Raw genomic sequence first — 8,394 nt, 5'->3', positions numbered from 1 at the left:
GATTTTTTTCCCCCATTCTGTACTTTCCAAATTTTCTGTAATGAGTTTGCATTGTTTTTACAGAAGCAGAATAAGGGCAGGGGTGGGGGACGACAGGGAATCATTACGCAATGATAAACTGTTATTTTGACATATTAACTTGAGACACTGTCTTTATGTGGCTGTAGTTATAGGATATGTGTATTTGTTTTATTGGAGTGCAGTGGCATGATCACAGCTCACTGCAGCCTCGATCTCCTGTGCTCAAGTGATCCTCCCATCTCAGCCTCCCAAGCAGCTGGGACTACCGGTGAGTGCCACCATGCCCAGGTAATTTTTTTGTTTTTAATTTTTTGTTTGTTTGTTTTGAGATGGTCTCGCTCTATCACCCAGGCTGGAGTTGCAGTGATGTGATCTTGGCTCACTGCAACTTCTGCCTCTCAGGTTCAAGTGATTCTCATACCTCAGCCTCCCAAGTAGCTGGGACTACAGCTGCATGCCACCATGCCTGGTTAATTTTTGCATTTTTAGTAGAGACAGGGTTTCGCCATGTTGGCCAAGCTGGTCTCAAACTCCTGACCTCAAGTGATCCACCGATCTCGGCCTCCCAAAGTGCTGGGATTACAGGCGTGAGCCACCACGCCCAGTCTGTTTTTATTTTTTTGTAGAGGTCTCCCTTTGTTGCCCAGGTTGGTCTCCAACTCTTGGGCTCGAGCAATCCTCCAGCCTCAGCCTCCCAAAGTGCTAGGATTATAGGTGTGAGCCATCAGGACTGGCCTGTTTTATCATTTTTAAACTTGACGTTATAATAATTTTTAATGTTACTACAGGTTCTTCATGAACATTTGTTACTGCACATTTTATAATGACCATATATTGAGGGCTCACTTGGAACCATGCAAACACTTTGCTGTCTCAGGTGCATTTTTGTGTAATCCTCACAATGGTAGGGCCTAACCCATGAGGTGGGTATTATCCTCACCCATATTTTATCTGTAAAATGATGCTTCGAGAAGGCAGGTCACTTCATAGTAAATGAATGGTGGAGTGAGTCTTTTTTTTTTTTATTTTTGAGACGGAGTCTCGCTCTGTGCCCCAGGCTGGAGTGCAGTGGCACAAACTCGGCTCACTGCAAGCTCCGCCTCCCGGGTTTACGCCATTCTCCTGCACCTCAGCCTCCTGAGTAGCTGGGACTACAGGCGCCCGCCACCGCACCCGGCTCATTTTTTGTATTTTTAGTAGAGACGGAGTTTCACCGTGGTCTCGATCTCCTGACCTTGTGATCCGCCCACCTCGGCCTCCCAAAGTGCTGGGATTACAGGCGTGAGCCACCGCACCCGGCCTGGAGTGAGTCTTTCTACAGTCACTGCCTTTCTCTAAACACAATGCTAAGTCACAATGGGGTTGTGACTTAATTTACCTAGTGTGCCCATTTAATTTGGCCACATTTCATTATCAATAGCACTGCAGAAAACATCTCTATGTAGAAAGTTTATTCTGCATTCAGGAAATATTTATAGAAGTGGACTTGATAGCCTAAACATTTTGAAGACTCTTGATAAATATTCAATGCCAAATATGAAGGAAAAATTCAGGAAAACTTAACTCTGGCTGGCTATTTTATGATATTAAGGAATTATTGTTACTTTTTCTAGGTATGCTAATGTTATTGTGGTCATGTATTTTTAAAGATACATAACGAAGTACTTACAAATGAAATAATATATTTGGAATTTGCTTGAAAATACAATTGAGAGAGGAGTAGGGGGTTGATGAAAAAAGATTAGGCATGTGTTGCTCATTGGGTTATGGGTACATAGGCATTGATTCCACTGCTATCCTCTCTGCTTTTGTATCTGTTTGAAATTTTCTTTTTCTTTCTTTTTTTAAATTTTTTAAATTTTTTTATTTTTGAGACAGAGTCTCGTTCTTTCACCCAGGCTGGAATGCAGTGATAGGATCTCTGCTCATGGCAATTTCTACCTCCTGGGTTCAAGCGATTCTCATGCCTCAGCCTCCCAAGTAGTTGGGATTACAGATGCATAGCATACCACCATGCCCAGCTAATTTTTGTATTTTTAAGTAGAGACAGGGTTTTGCCATGTTGGCCAGGCTGGTCTCGAACTCCTGACCTCAAGAGATCCGCCACCTTGGCCTCCCAAAGTGCTAGGATTACAGGTGTGAGCGCCCAGCCTTTTTGTTTTGTTTTGTTTTGAGACAGAAACTTGCTCTGTTGCCCAGGCTAGAGTGCAGTGAAGTGATCTCAGTTACTGCAATCTCCACCTCTCAGATTCAAGCAATTCTCCTGTCTTACCCTCCCGTGTTTGAAATTTTCTATGATTAAAAAGCTTAAAATATATAGATGAGGAAACTACTGAAAGAAAAAAAAGCTAGCTATAAAACAAAAGATCCGACAGTCTACAGGACAAGCCAGCCCCATGATTCCTCTTCTGCCTAATTAGTGAGAAACACAGAAGAAAGGGGTAGCTTTCTAGAATAGTTTTGTTCAACCTCCTCTCCCATCAAATAAAAGTTAAGGTTTCCCTAAAACCAAAACACATCACTGTATTTTGTTTTTCAAAAACTTGTATTTATTTTATTTTATTTATTTTGGGACGAGTTTCACTCTTGTTGCCCAAGCTGGAGTACAGTGGTACAATCTGTCTCACTGCAACCTCTGCCTCCTGGGTTAAAGTGACTCTCCTACCTCAGCCTCCCGAGTAGCTGGGATTACAGGCACCCGCCACCACACCCAGCTAATTTTTGTATTTTCAGTAGAGATGGGGCTTCACCATGTTGGCCAGGCTGGCCTCGAACTCCTGACCTCACATGATCCACCCACCTCAGCCTCCCAAAGTGGTGGGATTACAGGTGTGAGCCACTGTGCTCAGCCAAAAACTTGCATTTATTTTAAAATAGGATTATAAAGTTGGACAGAATTTTAAAGGTCTGGTCCTTATTCTTTTAAACTTCTTATTTTTTTTTTTTTTTTTTAATGGAGTCTTGCTCTGTCGTCTAGGCTGGAGTGCAGTGGCACAACTTCGGCTCACTGCAGCACCTCCCTGGGTTCAAATGATCTTCTCACCTTAGTCTCCCAAGAAGCTGGGACTACAGGCATGCTACCAAGTCCAGCTATTATTATTATTATTATTATTATTATTATTTTACTTTTTTTGTAGAGATGGAGTTTTACCATGTTGCCCAGGCTGGTCTTGAACTCCTGAGCTCAAGCAATCCACCTGCCTTGCCCTCCAAAATTGCTGGGATTACAAGTATGAGCCATTGCGCCCAGCCATAATCAATAATCTTATGACAATTTTACACACACACTTCCCAACTGTAATTTGATGCAGCCTTTGTTAAATTTCTAGAAACGTCTAGTGTTCCCCTTTACAGTGAGGAAACTCACCAACCGTTATTGGACAAAGTCCCTTGGGGGAGGTCACAACATCAAAAGGAAAGAGAGTTACACCTCTTGTCAGTTTGTAGACACACAGACACATACACACACACACACGCACATGCGTGCACATCCTTGGTTTTACTCACATCCCTCTCCTTCCCCCTACTCTGTCTGGGCAGGCACTTCCTGTCCGCCTCCCACATGATTCTCCCAGGACACTCACGCCTCACCTGGTCAACTCTGCCAGAATCAGCAGCCAGGCTTGGGCCTGTCACACAGCACTCATGCAGCTGGTTCCCAGCGGGCTAGAGTCAAAACCGCACCCCTCTTAATAGATCTTGGTTTTTCAGTCTTCAGGAGTCCTTAAGAGAGAGCAAAATTTAGCATACCCCACTTACTCTTTTTTGTCCAGACTCAGCCACAGAAACAGGAATTTCCTCATGGTACTGCTCTGCTCCCTAGATGGGACTTGTCAGTTTGAAGCTTCTGGGGCCTAGGAAGAAGTGATGTCTGTCACACCTTGTGAAACAAGAACAGAAACTCAGGGCCAGGCAGGTGGCTCACACATGTAATCCCAGCACTTTGGGGTCTAAGGTGGGAGGATCGCTTGAGCCCAGAAGTTGGAGACTAGCCTGGGCAACATAGTGAGACCCTATCTCTACAAAAAAATGCAAAAATTAACTGGGTGTGGTGGTGCATGCCCGTAGTCCCAGCAACTCAGGAGGCTAAGGTGGGAGGATCACTTGAGCCCAAGAGGTGAAGGCTGCAGTGAGCCAAGATGGCGCCACCACACTCCAGCCTGGGCGGCAAAGCCAGACACTGTCTCAAAAAAAAAAAACAGAAACTCTGGTTCATCCCAGCAGCTGTTAGCCTAAAAATATCTCAACTCAGCACGCAGTAACTTTTTTCTCTCTCTCTTTCTGGCAGATGAGGCTGGAGTCAGATAGGACCTTTCCAAACGCTAGCTGGATAGAGTATATTGTGTCTAGAAAAGCTGGGAGAAGGACAGAGAAGAACTGAGAAGTGTTTCCTTGAGTTCAACAGGCCCAGAGACGGCCCTTCACGGGCCCCAAGTGGATTTCACTCTTTCAGCAACCAAGTGTTTCTGGAGGGCCTCTAAAGGGCCTGGTCTCGGGAAAGGAGGGACGGGACAAGGTCCAGTTTCTGCATTCCTGGAGTCCACAGTTCAGGAGCAGAGATGCTAATAATTATGTGTATGGCTCTTTTGATGTGTCACATGGGACATATGCAAGGGGCTCAGGAGAGGACCGGAGGGACCTAGGCCATTCTTGATTTATAACCCCAGGCCAAAGGAAATGTGTTTTCAGGACGACAAGGCTTTGATTTCATCTTTAGAGGAAGGAGAACTGAAGCTTCTGAGTCCAATAAAGGTGAAGAGGTCTGAGAAGGAGATCGGTATTGATACAAAAGATTGGGATTGAATATGGATTGATCTCCAGAAAGAGAGAAAAGGCAAAGTTTCAAATGGTTCCCTGGGGCATTCTTTGTCAGCATAAAGGTTCAACAGAGTATATAGCAGGTACGTGGATTCTGTAGCCAAGTTCTTGAAAAGGTCACTGAGACACAATCCCTGCTGCACAGGAATCCCGAGTGATGCCAGCTAGGCTCCAGCCGTCACATCCTTCCGAGCTGCCTGCCGTGAGCAGGTCTCCATGAATTGCTGCCTGTGGTGGGGGGTTCTTACCTGGTCACCGCCCACAGGCAGGATCGTGCAGATGAGGGCCAAATCTTCTTATCAGGCGTTGTACATTTTGGCACTCAACTTTTCTCTGTTGCCTAAACACCATTTTTTGTTTGTTTGTTTTGAGACAGAAGGAATCTCGCTCTTTCACCTAGGCTGGAGTACAGTGGCGCGATCTTGACTCACTACAACCTCTGTCTCCCAGGCTCAGGCAATCCTCCTGCCTCAGCCTCCCGAGTAGCTGGGACTACTGGCATGTGCCACCATGCCCAGCTAATTTTTTTTGTGGTTTTGGTAGAGACAGGGTCTCACCATGTTGCCCAGGCTAGTCTCGAACTCCTGAACTCAAGTGATCTGCCCACCTCAGCCTCCCAAAGTGCTGGGATTAGAGGCACAAGCCACCGTGCCCAGCCCCTAAACACCATTTTAAGAGCAATCATGGAAATTGAGAAGGGAAAAAGAAACACTAGTGATCCTGTCACTTCCTGTATCAACGTTTTATTTATTCATTTTTATTTTTATTTATTTAGATTGATTGACAGGATCTTACTCTGTTTGTCACCCAAGCTGGAGTGCAGTGGCACAATCATGGCACATTGCAGCTTTGGCTTTCCAGGGTCAAATGATCCCCCTGCCTCAGCCTCCCGAGTAGCTAGAATTACAGGCACATGCCACCATGCCTGGCTAATTTTGTTGTTTTTTTATTTTGTAGAAATGAGGTCTTACTATGTTGCCCAGGCTGGTCTCAAACTCCTGGGTTCAAGCAATCCTCCTGCCTTGGCCTCCCAAAGTGCCGGGATTACAGGCATGAGCTGCTGTGCCTGGACTATATCAATGTTTTACATTTTCTATTTCCAGCCCTGTGTAAAAGATAAAGAGAAAAGTTCACAGGGACATTGTCTGGTGATCCTAGTGGACATCTCATGGCCTGCCCTGGCCAACATTCCACCCTTGCATTTTCCAGCACCAGTGGACAGATTGACGTCCTTTCTTAAGTCCCATCTGCTGGACCACCACAAATGTGTGACCTGAGTGCTTAGACTTGACATCTCTCCATCCCACCATGGCTTGGAGAGAACAGAAGAGCTCATTGTAAGTGAATCAGGCTTGGATAGACTGAGAGATGGCCAATGGATGTTTTGATCTCTAATTTTTTTTTTTTTTCTAGATGGAGTGCAGTGGCGTGATCTCAGCTCACTGCAACCTCCGCCTCCGGGGTTCAAGTGATTCTCCTGCCTCAGTCTCTCCAGTAGCTGGGATTGCAGGTATGTGCCAACACACCTGGCTAATTTTTGTATTTTTAGCAGAGACAAGGTTTCACCATGTTGGCCAGGCTGGTCTCGAACTCCTGACCTCAGGTGATCCACCTGCCTGGGCTTCCCAAAGTGCTGGGATTACAGGCGTGAGCCACTGCTCCCGGTCTCAATAGATGTTTTGAAAAGGATTGTATAAGGGCCAAGTAAGACAGAGACCTAGACGTGACCTCTGGATTTGGCAGAGTGGAGATCATCAGTGGTCTGACGAGCAGTTTTAGGGGAGCAGAAGAGGCAGAAGCCACTTATCAGAAGCCACTTTGGAGCAGGTGAAAGAGGATGATAGGAAAGGAAGAGAACTGTTTGGAAAAGTTTTGCTGTAAAGGACAGCTGGGAATGGAGTAGCAGCGAGAGGGGTGATGGGCAAAAGGAAGGAAATTTTTCAGAAGGGAGATAGGAGAACATGTTTGGATGTTGATGGGAATAATCTGGTGGACAGGATTTTACAGGAGATGGGGGAAATGGTTGCAATAGTAAAGTCTCAGGAAGCTAGAGAAATTAGGCCTTCTGTGGAAAGGGCGGTCACGGAGGTCTGAGAGTGGCAGAGTGAACTCACCCAGGTAATATAGGCTTCCCAGCCAGGGCCCAGTGCCCATTTGAGATTTGTGATGATTGTTTTGAAGTGGAATCTTTTTTTTTTTTTTTTTTGAGAGGGTGTTTCGCTGTCACCCAGGCTGGAGTGCAGTCGCCTGATCTCAGCTCACTGCAAGCTCCGCCTCCCGGGTTTACGCCATTCTCCTGCCTCAGCCTCCGGAGTAGCTGGGACTACAGGCGCCCGCCACCGCGCCCAGCTAGTTTTTTGTATTTTTTAGTAGAGACGGGGTTTCACCATGTTAGCCAGGACGGTCTCGATCTCCTGACCTCGTGATCCGCCCGTCTCGGCCTCCCAAAGTGCTGGGATTACAGGCTTGAGCCACCGCGCCCGGCCTGAAGTGGAATCATTGAGTAACAGCAGAGGTATGAGGTGAGAGAGGATGGTGGCTGTGGGGTTGGATTTGGGACAGAGTTTGGACATGCCCAGCCCAGGACTTGCTCATAGATTGATATGACCGGGAGAGGACGAAATCGAGAACAAGGATGAAACTGAGACAACTCATTGTTCTTGGCTTGAACGAATGGGTGGGTGCCATTGATGAAGAAAGGGTGGGCAGAGCCTAAGAGTTCTGTTTGATACATTTTGACGTGAGATGATTTGAGATGATTATTAGCATCCAACAGGCGAGACCCAGCAGGCAGTTGGGCAAGTCTGGGGTGTAAGGGGAAGGTTGCTGTTTTCTCTTCTGCTCTGCAATGTATGAAAACATCCCATGGGCTGGGCCAGGGTATGTGACATTCACCATCATAATGTGCACACAAGCAGAGGAAGCACTTCTGAATTTCCCACTAGACTGCGAGCTCCTTGTGAGAAGGGCCTGGATTTTGTTCACTAGCACCTTGTAGGGCACCCCAGAACCCAGCAGGCATTCAGTCAGTATTTTCTGCTGGATAGATGAATAATGTCATAGTCCTCCCAGCCTCTGGAAACCAGGTGGCTTTCTAAAGTCTGGGACAGGTACCTTCTTAGTTTAATGAGGTCTTACTAATTATAATGGTGACAATGATGCTTTGGGGATGATTTATAGTCAGGGAGGGCCAACTGGTCTTCTGAATAATGATTTAAGTGGGTCACACCATGATGGCTCAGAGTGACACAGCAGGTCAGGTGGGTGTAGGAGGGTGGAGTGGGTGATTGGATATACAAAGAAGGCAGTTCCAATTCTGCCAGTAAGCTGAGTTTGTTTTGTGACCTTAGGCAAGAGACTTGGCTTCTCCAGGCCTCAGTTTCCTTTTTTTTTTGAAATGGAGTCTCACTCTGTTGCCCAGTACACAATGGCATGATCTCAGCTCACTGCAACCGCCGCCTCCCAGGTTCAAGTGATTCTTCTGTCTCAGCCTCCCGAGTAGCTGGGATTACAGGCGCCCGCCACCACGTCCGGCTAATTTATATATATATATAT

This window comes from Piliocolobus tephrosceles, chromosome 16 (assembly GCF_002776525.5).
Source record: "Piliocolobus tephrosceles isolate RC106 chromosome 16, ASM277652v3, whole genome shotgun sequence".
Taxonomy (NCBI): Eukaryota; Metazoa; Chordata; class Mammalia; order Primates; family Cercopithecidae; genus Piliocolobus; species Piliocolobus tephrosceles.
This window is presented reverse-complemented; position numbering follows the sequence as displayed.